Below are 14621 nucleotides of genomic sequence, written 5' to 3'. Positions count from 1 at the left end.
CTTACTCCTTGGAAGGAAAGTTATGACCAACCTAGATAGCATATTCAAAAGCAGAGACATTACTTTGCCAACAAAGGTCCGTCTAGTCAAGGCTATGGTTTTTCCTGTGGTCATGTATGGATGTGAGAGTTGGACTGTGAAGAAGGCTGAGTGCCAAAGAATTGATGCTTTTGAACTGTGGTGTTGGAGAAGACTCTTGAGAGTGCCTTGGACTGCAAGGAGATCCAACCAGTCCATTCTGAAGGAGATCAGCCCTGGGATTTCTTTGGAAGGAATGATGCTAAAGATGAAACTTCAGTACTTTGGCCACCTCATGCGAAGAGTTGACTCATTGGAAAAGACTCTGATGCTGGGAGGGACTGGGGGCAAGAGGAGAAGGGAACGACGGAGGATGAGATGGCTGGATGGCATCACTGACTCGATGGACGTGAGTCTGAGTGAACTCCGGAAGTTGGTGATGGACTGGGAGGCGTAGCCTGCTGCGATTTATGGGGTCTCAAAGAGTCAGACACGACTGAGCGACTGATCTGATCTGATGATAAACTATAATGTACAAGAATATAAAAAGAATGTGTATATATATATATATAAAACTGAATCACTGCTGTACAACAGAAATTAATACAACATTGTAAATCAACTATACTTCAATTAAAAAAAAAGAAAGAATCTCAGGTTCTATCTCCAGAAAAAGAATTTGCAATTTACCAATATCAGAGGTAATTCATAAATACTTTCAAGTTAAGAGTATCACTGCTCTTAATGATCTAAAAGATTTAGCCTTTTGACTAGAAGCTGCTTCTCACTTGTCAGAAGGTGTGAGGTTCACTATTTGGAGGACAAGTGTTCCATAACAGGCTGGCGTATGTGTGCATGCTCAATTGTGTCCAAGTCTTTGTGACCCCATGGACTGTAGCCCACTGGACTCCTGTGTCTATGGAATTCTCCAGGCCAGAATACTGGAGTGGGTTGCCCTTTCCTATGCCAGATCTTCCTGACCCAGGAATTGAACCCACGTCTCTTGCGTTTCCTGCATTGGCAGGTGGATTGTTAACCACTGAACCACCTGAGAAGCCCAACAGGCTGGTTAGAGCCCCAGCAATGCCTGAGGGTGGAGCTACATTGCAGGTAAAAATCTCTCAAACTAGAATCTCAACACATGTTAGAGAGGTGCAATGTATAAACGGCAACAATCTTGCAGCTGTCAGAACTTCAAGATTCTTTAAGATGGTGCTCAAATACCTAAAAATGAGTTGAGACTGACATAACCAGATCAAAACATATTTCCTTTATTCTATTAACAGAAAGACATTTCTGAAAAGCAGAACCACCCCTAGAGAGGTGAGTTTCTTACAGCATCTCAGGTGACACAATAACAAGAGTGTAGCAAGGATACAAGCTTTAAGACCAGAATGATCAGGTAACCCTTACCTTCCCTTTCAATGGAAAGCTTGTATTTCTCTGATTCCTGAACATCACCAAAAGTCACATTTACACTTTTAACAACAGTTTTTAACAAAGCAAGAGGGTTGAATTACAGCATCTACAGCCAAGGAAGGACTCATTAAATGGTTTGGATGGATTCCAAAAGCTGTGCAGTACTGTTTCCTGACCTACAGAAGAGCCCAGCAGAGGAAATTTACCTGTCAGCTCCTGCTTTAATAGGCACCAGCAAACTGCTGGAGTCAACAACACAATCTACAAATGTGGACGGCGGCTAATTTTTAATTGGCACTTTCTCTTGCACCTGCCATAGGAGTTTCACACATTTATCAACAAATTGAAAATGCTTACCTGGTATTTGCAATCCTGTTCCTTTCACACGTGATCAACACTACTCAAATTAGCGTCCCTCTGAATACTCACAGGTATTTGGAGTGAAGAAAAGATCATTTGACACTTGGCTAGTTGGAAAGGATTTCACGGTCATAGTTCTAACTCTTTTATTCTACAAATGAAAAGGGAAAAACTTCTTTGAATTTCGAATATTGATGACAATGCTTCCTATTTCAACTCTCAATAGCACTGGAAGTTTCTAGAATGATATGGAGGTTCTAGTACATACATGAGATATGAGTGGAAATGTGGTGGGAGAGATGAAGAAGTTACCAGAAGAATATTTGGATGGAAGAGTGTCCCTCCAGATTTCATGTCTACCTACAGCACCAGAATGTGACTTATTTCCTTATTTGGAGATAGGACTTTGAATTAGTTATGATGATATCATACTGGATTAGGGTTGACCCTACATTCAGTAAGTGCTGTCCTTATAAGAAAGCGACATGGAGATACAGAAAGGAGAATACCATGTGAATTCAGTTCAGTTCAGTTCAGTTCAGCCGCTCAGTTGTGTCTGACTCTTTGCGATCCCATGAATTGCAGCATCTGTCCATCACCAACTGTCCCTGACCATAACCAACTCCTGGAGTTCACTCAAACTCATGTCCATCGTGTCGGTGATGCCATACAGCCATCTCATCCTCTGTCGTCCCCTTCTCCTCCTGCCCCCAATCCCTCCCAACATCAGGGTCTTTTCCAATGAGTCAACTCTTCGCAGGAGGTGGCCAAAGTATTGGAGTTTCAGCTTTAGAATCAGTCCTTCCAATGAACACCCAGGACTGATCTCCTTTAGGATGGACTGGTTGGATCTCCTTGCAGTCCAAGGGACTCGCAAGAGTCTTCTCCAACACCACAGTTCAAAAGCATCAATTCTTTGGTGCTCAGCCTTCTTCACGGTCCAACTCTCACATCCATCCATACATGACTACTGGAAAAACCATAGCCTTGACTAGATGGACCTTTGTTGGCAAAGTAATGTCTCTGCTTTTTAATATGCTATCTAGGTTGATCTTAACTTTCCTTCCAAGGAGTAAGCTTCTTTTAATTTCATGGCTGCAATCACCATCTGCAGTGATTTTGGAGCCCCAAAAAACAAAGTCTGACACTGTTTCCCCTGTTTCCCCATCTATTTGCCATGAAGCGATGGGACCAGATGCCATGATCTTAGTTTTCTGAATGTTGAGCTTTAAGCCAACTTTTTCACTCTCTTCTTTCACTTTCATCAAGAGGCTTTTTAGTTCCTCTTCACTTTCTGCCATAAGAGTGGTGTCATCCGCATATCTGAGGTTATTGATATTTCTCCCAGCAATCTTAATTTCAGCTTGTGCTTCTTCCAGCCCAGCGTTTCTCATGATGTACTCTGCATATAGGTTAAATAAGCAGGGTGACAATATACTGCCTTGACGTACTCCTTTTCCTACTTGGAACCAGTCTGTTGTTCCATGTCCAGTTCTAACTGTTGCTTCCTGACCTGCATATAGGTTTCTCAAGAGGCAGGTCAGGTGGTCTGGTATTCCCATCTCTTTCAGAATTTTCCATGTGAATATGGAGGCAGCAATTAGGAAAACTGAGCTACAAGCCAAGGAAGCAAAGATTTCCAGCAACTACCAGGAGCTAGGAAGAGGCAAGAAGGATTCCCCCCTTGAGTATTCAGAATAAGCAATGCCCTGCCAACAAGTTGATTTTAGACTTCTGGCCTCCAAAATAAATTTGGTGAGATAATAAATCTCTGTTGTTTTAAGCCATTCAGTTTGTGGTAATTTGTTATGGTAGCCTTAGGAAACTAGTAACACCCACCCCAATTTATCATGGAAAATGATGGTAATGAGGCTGACATTTTATGTTTGTAAGAAGCTTACTATGAGCTAGGCGCTATGATAAATCCTTTACATACACAGATTGTTCCTTTTAATTCCCATAATAATCTCAATCTCAGGAAGGTTTCATTATTTTCTTCATTTATACTCACTTGCCCAAGGAACGAGAGCAAGTAGCTGAGCCAGGATATGAATCTTTCTAATTCTGAGCAGGGCTCCTGCTCTTCACAACCACGTTCAACGATAAAGTGATAATGGCTTATGTTGCTTCCCAAATTCACTGCTCTTGAGCCAAGTGTGCCCTCTCTCTTCTTCATTATCTCTTAACTACTCCTTGAGCATGAATCTAGAACTTTCAGGCAAATGAACAAGTACTCAACAACTACAACAGCAGAAGGAAAATAAAAATACTGGCAACAGGGAAGTCCTGCCATTCACCATTAGGCCCCACGGTAAATAACTTCAATCAGTGCCATCTTATTGTCCAAGACTCAACTGCTCTGACTGAATGGTCTTACTACTAGGAGTAGAGAGACAGATGGTACATGGGAAAAGTTATTCTTTTCCAGGTGGGGGCATATTTAAAGTCCACATTGAGGGAGCTGAATCATATATTCAATTATATTTTGAATCTAATGGACTCATAGACATTGTGCAAATGAAGAAACAGAACAAGAAATGAGAAGGGTCTTATCCAATATTAGAGGCAAGTTAACTAAACATTTGGGGTTAGAAACCAGGTTTCCTGACCACTAGCTCAATATACATTATATAAAGCCTTTTAGGGCTTCCCTGGTGGCTCAGATGGTAAAGAATTCACTTGCAATGCAAAAGACCCAGGTTCAATCCCTGGGTCAGGAAGATCCCCTGGAAAAGGGAATGGCTAACCATTCCAGTATTCTTGTCTGAAGTATTCCATGCACAGAGAAGCCTGCAGTCCATGGGGTAGCAAAGAGTTGGACATGACTGAACAACTAACACTTTCACTGTTTTTGCTCTTCCCTGGTGGCTCAGTTGCTAAAGTATTTGTCTGCAATTCAGAAGACCTGCATTGAATCCCTGAGTCGGGAAGATCCCTTGCAGAAGGGAATGGCAACTCATTCCAGTATTCTTGGCTGGAGAATTCCATAGACAGAGGCATCTAGCAGACTACTGTCCATGCAGTCACAAAGAGTCAGACATGACTGAATGACTAACACTTTCAATTTCAAAGCCTTTCAACCACCTATCCACATATTGTGGTTCCATTTGTTTATCCATCTATCTATCTATCCATTACTCAACCACTGAGTAAGTATAAAGCATCCACTAATGATAGACACTCTCTTTCATGGATCACAGCCTTGTGGTGAAGGGGCTTGCATAACTCAATGAACTATGAGCCACGCTGTGCAAAGGCCACCCAAGACAGATGGGTCATGTGAAGAGTTCTGACAAAACATGGTCCATTAGAAGAGGGAATGGCAACCCACTCCAGTATTCTTGCCTAAAAAATCCCATGGACAGAGGAACCTGGCAGACTACAGTCCAAAGGATTGCAAAAGAGACAGACAAGACTCAGTACACATGTGCTATGATGCTGTGAAAGTGCTGCACTCAATATGCCAGCAAATTTGGAAAACTCAGCAGTGGCCACAGGACTGGAAAAGGTCAGTTTTCATTCCAATCCCAAAGAAAGGCAATGCCAAAGAATGCTCAAACTACCGCACAATTGCACTCATCTCACACGCTAGTAAAGTAATGCTCAAAATTCTCCAAGCCAGGCTTCAGCAATATGTGAACCATGAACTTCCAGATGTTCAAGGTGGTTTTAGAAAAGGCAGAGGAACCAGAGATCAAATTGCCAACATCCACTGGATCATGGAAAAAGCAAGAGAGTTCCAGAAAAACATCTATTTCTGCTTTATTGACTATGCCAAAGCCTTTGACTGTGTGGATCACAATAAACTGTGGAAAATGCTTTTGAACTGTGGTGTTGGAGAAAACTCTTGAGTCCCTTAGACTGCAAGGAGATCAAACCAGCCAATCCTAAAGGAAATCAGTTCTGAATATTCATTGGAAGGGCTGATGCTGAAGCTGAAGTTCCAAATCTTTGGCCACCTGATGCAAAGAACTGACTCACTGGAAAAGATCCTGATTCTGGGAAAGATTGAAAGCAGGAGGAGAAGGGGACGACAGAGAATGAGAAGGTTCGATGGCATTACCAACTTGATGGACGTGAATTTGAGCAAGCTCCAGGAGTTGGTGATGTCCAGTGAAGCCTGGCATGCTGCAGTCCATGCAGTTGCAAAGAGTCAAACACAACTGAGCGACTGGACTGTACTGAACTGAAGGCCTCAGATAAAGTTGGCCAAACCAGGTTTCCAGAATGGCCCAGATGTTTACTTACAGAGCTATCAGACAGTGAAACATGCTTAGCCAAGAGCTGGGCTTCATGACCTTCAAAAGTCCTACAAATTCAGTAAATCCAACTAATTTAGGAAGCCTAGTAAGGACTGGACCACTGGGGGAGGCTCCTTTAAGACAGAACAGTTTTTGATGGACACCCAGGAAGTTGACAATACCCAACTGGCTTAGTTAGTAGTTGATTATCAATGAAATACTTTCTAATACATTGCTAGTATACTTTGGGAATAAAAGAAAAAATTGGTTCCTGTCTGACTGTGTATCAGGTTGCTCCTTTGAAAGACTTTTGAATTCTTTCAAATCATAATGGAAGCACTTCGGATAATCCCTTTAATTCCTCCCTCAGTGCTTCTCCAATCAGTGAACACATGGAACTGCCATTAACTATCCTGAACTATCGTTTATACACAGAGACAGGGAAATCAGCCTGGAAGCACTGACAACGGTTTGCACAAATTGGCATAAGACCACATGACTCATGCATAGCAGGCACATTTGGAAGGCACAGAATCACAACACTGGCAGTCGTACAGTCACCAAGAACTCGTCATTTCTTAAGGCAAGCTTCTCTTGTCTTTTCTCAATTATGCTTCATGTGCACTTATCTCAAAATTTAATTGAATTGGTTCCCTCACAGATGGGCATAACAAATAGTTTAGTCTCCAAGCACCGGAGATGGAAGAATGACTGGTACTGGTTCTCAAATTAGAAGCCATTAGGAAGGGGAAGGTTTTAGTGGGTTTGAAGACTTAACCACATTTGAGGGAAGGTGGTATGTTTCCTGAATATCAGGAGAATTTAGTCCTTGGTGGGGGGAAGAGAAAGGGAGACTGAAGCTAGACTATGGATCAGGTTGCTCCTCTGTCAGGCCAGGCCTCGGCCCCACTTGTGAGAGCTGCATGTGTGATGGTAGGAAGGAGGGCTCTTAGAGGGAGAAGCTCTGGAGGAAATAGGAGGCTTCCGGGAGGACTGGCAACTGGGAAGAGGTAAAGCCAGCTTGTTTACTTCTGTACCATAACCCCCTGGACACACAGTGAACTGTGTTTAAATTAATACTCACTGCAGTGCTAACCCAAACCCAGTCCCAACCCAAATACTAACTTAATGGAAGATCAATTATCTAGGTGTGTAAATCCTGAAAGCCCTTAAATAACTGTCCTGAAAAGATTTTTAAATCCGTATCAGTCTATGAAATTATGCTACTGTAATAACTGGGAAATGCTTTACATTGGGCTAAATAATCTCTGGTGCTTACTTTATGCAGTTTTCACATGAGGTATTAAAATTATCCCCGATTTATGAATGAGGAGTCTGAGGCTTAGAGGGGTTACATGATGTACCCAAGGTCATATAGTTAGCTTCTGCAAGTAGACTGGGACTGAAATCTGACACTCCAATTCCAGAGCAGTGGCTGAGATGCGACAGCCAGCCAGAAATGGGCCTTCAGTAATGGAGACTGGATGCTGAGACCTTACCAGTATCCCAGGTGCTGTGTTAAGAGTTCCACTGTCTCATTTAATCCTTGCAATAAAGTACTGTGAGTCACAACTGGACTATCCTTATTTATCAATGAGGAAACCAACACGTTTAGAGACAAAGTTAAACCAAGATTGTTAGAGATTTTTTGAAAGAGGTCTTCTTTCAAAATCAGGGTTGAGGCTGGCATTCAAATTCATATCAGATGGAGCCCAGAGCCCCACCTACTCAACTATACACAAAAACACTTTGATATTTCTGAAGAACCAGATGAGAATCAGGTGGGCCAGATGGACGACCACTCATTTCACAGTCCTACTTGCTGCACTGCAGGTAATCAACAAGTATTTTAAAATCAATTGAGTCAAATGAGTCAAACCACAGAAAGAGAGACTTTGATTAGACATGAAGATAAACAGAAAACTGAAGTGAACAGAAAACTGAATCTGTGGCCTGGGGAAGCAACTCTTCAAAAAAAAGAATAACTGTATCATCAGACATAGGAGTCTGGTGAACGAAATTGCTGGTTTTCAACTCCAACTTTCTGTAAGGTTTGTTGTTTAGTTGTTAAGTTGTGTCCAACTCTTTTGAGATCCTATGGACTGTAGTCCACAGGTTCCTCTGGTCCATGGGATTTTCCAGGCAAGAATACTGGAGTAGGTTGCCATTTCTTCTCCAAGGGATCTTCCCGAGCCAGGGATCAAACCCATGTCTCCATGCTTGGCAGGCAAATTCTTTACCACTGAGCCACCTGGGAAGCCCTTTGTTAGGCTAGGGACACTTTATAAAAAATATACTGATGTATTGGGCTTCACTCAAGATCAGTTAAATCACAATCTCTGGGGATGAGGCCTATATATTATTTTTTTAAATCTCTTCTGGTGTCTCTAGTGTGCACCCAGAATTAATAACTGCCGATCTTCCCAGCAGAGGCCCCTTTCAACCCTGTGGTGCCTTCAGCACTCTTTGAAAAACCTTAATTGTTTTCTTATAATAGATATTTCTTTCCTAAAGCCCAACATGAAGACTATGTAAGCCACATGTTCTTCTCCCTCCAACAAAGACACTGAAGAATGAAGCTGACATATAACTTTCTCAAATTCTAGCATGGGTCAGACTTACCTGGAGGACTTCTGAGAAGACCAGTGTCTGGGCCCCACCCCGAGAATTTTGGATTTAGCAGGTGAAGGTGGGGCCTGAGAATCTGCATTTCTAACAAGTGCCCATATGACGCTGATACTACTTGTCTGAGGACCACACTTGAAAATCATTTTCAAGCAGGGTTTAAAGGAAAGTGATGGAAAAAAATACACTTATTTTCTGTCATCCTTATCAGTCTAACATATTCAAAGAAAACTTTACAACTAGTGGTGGAATTTCTGCACCAAATGGCATCATTGAAGATTCTCTTCTCATGTGATTGCCATTTACTACCATTTCTAACTCCTGCTTTTCAGAAGTTCAGTCAATCTGTTGCTGAACTAAAAAGATCTTGTCTGATTTGTCACTTAGACAAGTTTATTTTGGCACCCTAGAGAAATTTAAAAGTAGCCACAATCAATCAGATTCTTTACTTTTCCAAACTCACTTGGCAAAGCCCTCATACTTGGGTCTGGCCAGTATCTCAAACTCACTGTGTTATGGCCAAAGTGAACTGTGTTTATGACCAGAAAACTGAATAACAGGGTGAGGAGGAGGAAAAGCCAACTCTGACCTGAGCTGCTACCCAGGAAGTCCACAGAAACCGTCATGATTGATTTCAAGGGCAATCACAGCAGAGCACCAGGTCATTCAAAGCCAACAAAACTTTAGGGATGGTGACAACATCTGTTGCTTACCTTAAGTGATTCTGTCTGATCTGCATACCTATCTCACCCTACTCTCCTAAATAATTGCATTTCCCTTTAAAGGGTCCACCTTGGTTTCTGATCAGCTTTCCTCCGGTATAATCTTCTGGTCAGACTGGGAATTAAAAGACTGGGCTCTTTTATTAGTAGAAGGAGTAAATGTAAGTATTTAATTCCCAACTCACCAGCACCCAGATTAAGAAAAATGTTATTACTCAAACCCTAGAAGCCCACTTTCTATATTCTTCCAGAGATTAAACCTATCCACAAATAAGCATATTCTAACTTCTAACAGGGCGAATCAGTTTCGTTTATGTTTGAACTTTCTTTATAACACTGGAATTATGCAGTATGTACTCATTTGTGCCTGTCTTCTTTCACTCAAAATTATGAAATTAATTCATAAAAACATTAGGAGTTTGTTTTCAATGCTGTATAGTACTTCAATGTATAACTCATTTTACCTAATCAGCTGCTGATAGGTGGGCAATTTCTGAAAATGAAAATCGCTCAGTTATGTCCGACTCTTTGTGACCCCATGCTATACAGTCCATGGAATTCTTCAGGCCAGAATACCAAAATAGCTACTGTTTCCCTTCTCCAGGGGATCTTCCCAACCCAGGGATCAAACCCAGGTCTTTTGCATTGCAGGTGGATACTTTACCAGCTGAGCCACAAGGGAAGCCCAAGAATACTGGAGTGGGTAGCCTATCCCTTCTCCAGTGGATCTTCCCAACTCAGGAATCAAACCAGGGTCTCCTACACTGCAGGTGGATTCTTTACCAACTGAGCTATCAGGGAAGCCCTGGGCAATTTCTAGTTGAGAGCTATTAATAAATAACATGGCTACAGCATTTGTTGTAAAGCTGGTTTACAATTACGATTCTGTTCAGTATATATACAGGAATTTTGGGGTCATGGGATGTGCTTCTTTTTGGCTTTAATGGATACTGGCAGATGGTTTTAAAACAATGGTTTTACTCCCAGTAACAGTGCCTAAGTGTTGTAGTTGTTTCACATTCAGGCTAATTCCTGGTGCTGACTTTCATTTAAACCATGGGGGTGTGTGTGTAATGGTATATATACCACTGTGGCTTTAAATTGCATTTCCATAATGACTAATGATGGTGTTACCTATTTATTGCCATTTGTCAATCTCTCTTTGACACACAGTTCAAGTCTTCTCCCCATTTTACAAATGGGTTTTCTGACTTTTCTTATTGATTTTTAAGAACTGTTTATACTGAATATGAACTCTTTGTCAGATTATTCGTCTATCTAATCTATCTGCCTAATATCTTCTAGACTGTGGCTTACTTTCTCTATCCTGTTTTTCACAAGTGGTCTATATATTTCTAAAGGTATTTTTCTTCTATAATTCTGGCAAACATGGAAACACTTAATAGAAAATAACAACTTGAATGGTATGACTTCTGACAGTCTTAGTAGTGAAATTAACACTCCTTAATTCACTGATAAGAAATCATGGCCACATTACTCATTAATTTATACATTTGGACTTCTGGGTACTCATTTCATATGTGGAGCTTGTCCATTACAACTTCTGCACAATGGTCAACTGTCAGTCGACTATGGTAACATTCCATCGAATACAAAAAGATTTCTAGTTATTCAATCATGTCCATATCACCAGTTCACACAGGGGACAAAGGGAGAAGGAATAGGAGAAGGAGAATATTCAAATATAAACAAAGAGACTTAAAAAGATAACTGGGGAAGCAGAGAAAAAAAGCAGGCAAGGTTTTATTCAGCTGTAAATGAGGCTCTGAATGAAGTCTTTTGAGGAATTGGTTTAAGTGTCTTCAGAGGCCAGCTTCTTTTGCACTCTTCCACAGAAGACAATTTACATATGTAGAAGCCCCATATCTGAAGTAACCATAGTAACCTTGCCCTTCCATCCTATTCAGGGTGTGCATTTTTCTTCATTTACTGAAACCTCTCTGTGCATTAGATACGTGAAACTTTCCATGTTGATGCAACATTAAATAAATGGATCAGAGTTGGAGGAAATGCTGTAGGAACTGTCAAGAGGATTGGAGGGAAGACGGTAGAAGGAGACTGCCACCTGAGAAACCAAATCCATAGGGGATTTAGTGCAAATCATATCTGCCTGGGAAGATACAGACCCCGTCTGTGACGGCCAAGATGTATGATTTTTACTGCGTGGAATTATGTAAACTTAGAAAAAGGAGAAAATGTTAGAAAGGGAAGGGGCTCCCTTTAGCTGTGTTATAATTAGTCTCTTAAAAACTCATTATTAGAGAAATGCAAATCAAAACCACAATGAGGTACCATTTCACGCCAGTCAGAATGGCTGCTATCCAAGTCTACAAGCAATAAATGCTGGAGAGGGTGTGGAGAAAAGGGAACCCTCTTACACTGTTAGTGGGAATGCAAACTAGTACAGCCACTATGGAGAACAGTGTGGAGATTCCTTAAAAAACTGGAAACAGAACTGCCATCAGTTCAGTTCAGTCACTCAGTCGTGTCTGACTCTTTGTGACCCCATGAATCGCAGCACGCCAGGCCTCCCTGTCCATCACCAACTCCCGGAGTTCACTCAGACTCACGTCCATCAAGTTAGAGATACCATCCAGCCATCTCATCCTCTGTCGTCCCCTTCTCCTCCTGCCCCCAATCCCTCTCAGCATCAGAGTCTTTTCCACTGAGTCAACTCTTCGCACAAGGTGGCCAAAGTACTGGAGTTTCAGCTTTAGCATCATTCCTTCCAAAGAAATCCAGGGCTGATCTCCTTCAGAATGGACTGGTTGGATCTCCTTGCAGTCCAAGGGACTCTCAAGAGTCTTCCCCAACACCACAGTTCAAAAGCATCAATTCTTTGGCGCTCAGCCTTCTTCACAGTCCAACTCTCACATCCATACATGACCACTGGAAAAACCATAGCCTTGACTAGACAGACCTTTGTTGGCAAAGTAATGTCTCTGCTTTTCAATATGCTATCTAGGTTGGTCATAACTTTTCTTCCAAGGAGTAAGCGTCTTTTAATTTCACGGCTGCAGTCACCCATGACCCAGCAATCCCACTGCTGGGCATACACACCAAGAAAACCAGAAGTGGAAGAGCCACATGTACCCCAATGTTCATCGCAGCACTGTTTATAATAGCCAGGACATGGAAGCAACCAGATGTCCATCAGCAGATGAATGGATAAGAAAGCTGTGGTACATATACACAATGGAGTATTACTCAGCCATTAAAAAGAATACATTTGAATCAGTTCTAATGAGATGGATGAAACTGGAGCCTATTACACAGAGTAAAGTAAGCCAGAAAGGAAAACACTAATACAATATACTAACACATATATATGGAATTTAGAAAGATGGTAATGGTAACCCTGTATGCGAGACAGCAAAAGAGACACAAATGTATAGAACAGTCTTTTGGACTCTGTGGGAGAGGGTAAGGGTGGGATGGTTTGGGAGAATGGGATTGAAACACGTATATTATCAGATGTGAAACAAATTGCCAGTTCAGGTTCGTGCATGATACAGGGTTCTCGGGGCTGGTGCACTGGGATGACCCAAAGGGATGGGATAGGGAGGGAGGTGTAGGGGGGTTCAGGATGGGGAACACATGTACACCTGTGGCAGATTCATGTCAATGTATGGCAAAACCAATACAATATTGTAAAGTAATTAGCCTCCAATTAAAATAAATAAATTTATATTTTAAAAAATCCAATAAATCACATCCCAGCTCCAGCTTCTGGGGAGATGCTCTCTCTGGGCAATGAGAAGACCTACTAATCAGGGAGCTGAGCAGATGTGAGGCTGGCTTACCGAGTGCTTGTGGACTGAAACAGTGATTCACAGAGCTAACTTGCCCTCTGTGCCCAATGCAAATCCCTACGCTGCAACCCTCCTATCAGACCATCTGCAGATTTTTCTGGGTTCCATGACTTATAAACTTAAAACTGAAGTACATACTGATGGCCTGTTCTGTGTTGAAAAATTAATGATCTCATTCAAATGATCAATATTGATATCAACAATATTATTCATTGTTTTCCTACTCTGGTGCCCCCTCTGAAGTGATTTTTGGTGTGATCGTGTGGCGAGGTGAGAATCTGTCCCAATGAATCTCTGAGAGGAAGGAAAACCAAACACCACTCTAATATAGCTGACTTGGTCGATGCTTTGATTGGAAGTGTGTTGAAATCCCAAAGAGGGGAGAACATAATATTATCATATTTCGATTTGAAAGCCCATCAGTAATGCATTTATGACCTTGTGGAGAAAATACTTTGATGTTTTTCATCAATAAATGAAGCCATGGAGCTTTTTTTTTCACTTCAGAGATGCTATTTCTGGGATTAATCAGCTTGTGACTTGTGATCAACTGGAGGACGCTAAGGAACAGCCTTCTGACATAAGAGAACACTCATTTTTATACAAACACTGCCTAAAGTGCTCACTCATTCCAATATGGAGTAAGTATGGATTTTTTAGTATAAAGCAGTGTCTCAGCAAAAGACACTATAAATGACAATTTTCAAGAAAGAGGGAAAAAGGCATAGTAAATACAATCCTCCAGAGTCCCCACAATCATTTAATATATATTTAATGTCTGCTTATATTGAGGTTTACATATTCCTTTTCACAAACACAATCTCTCCCTATGCACCAAACTGCTTAGAGCATTGTTCCTTCTGTAAACGTTCCCTGCAGGCAAAAGCATATACTAAATCTGCATTCATGAACAAAATATGGCTTGTGGCAACTTTGAGGCTTTGCTTATTAGAAATGCCGGTTGCTTTTCCTGTTATTTTATAAGGAAATTTGGTTCCTAGCTAACATTTCTACCTAATAGATGCCTACAGTAAAGTTTCAATTGTGAACACTTTCATTACAATTTTTCATGTATAATTCTGCAGTAAATTTTATTTGTGCGAAATAGACCTATTTCTTTCAGACAAAACCTACTGATTATACACATTCTCTCTACCTTCCTTTCCTATAAAAAGGGAGGATACATGTAAATGAGTCACCTTAAATGTGATAGGTGCTATATTCATATGTATTTTTAAAATTATGTTTGTATTACTCTAGCTATTTCATAAATATTTCAAAGGAACCAGAATTTGACTTTAACCCATAAAAATTACTTTATAAGTAGTATAATCTAATTCAATTCCAGAAACATTATAGTGATTCTGATGAATACATATAAAATACAAAGCAAAATCAGTTCA

At 41.1% G+C, this 14621-nt stretch overlaps 1 long non-coding RNA gene across 1 annotated transcript in view; it reads right to left on the bottom strand.

The window, feature by feature from the left end:
* LOC139178593 (uncharacterized) overlaps positions 1-14621 on the bottom strand; it is a 309917-nt gene that overhangs the window by 77336 nt on the left and 217960 nt on the right. The window contains exon 2 of the long non-coding RNA XR_011562973.1: positions 1795-1948. This is a non-coding gene — a long non-coding RNA (uncharacterized lncRNA). The remainder of the gene's footprint in view (positions 1-1794; positions 1949-14621) is intronic.

This window comes from Bos indicus, chromosome 22 (genome assembly GCF_029378745.1).
Source record: "Bos indicus isolate NIAB-ARS_2022 breed Sahiwal x Tharparkar chromosome 22, NIAB-ARS_B.indTharparkar_mat_pri_1.0, whole genome shotgun sequence".
In the NCBI taxonomy this organism is placed as follows: domain Eukaryota; kingdom Metazoa; phylum Chordata; class Mammalia; order Artiodactyla; family Bovidae; genus Bos; species Bos indicus.
The sequence above is the reverse complement of the archived record's forward strand: the minus strand, read 5'-3'. Positions and strand labels throughout refer to the sequence as shown.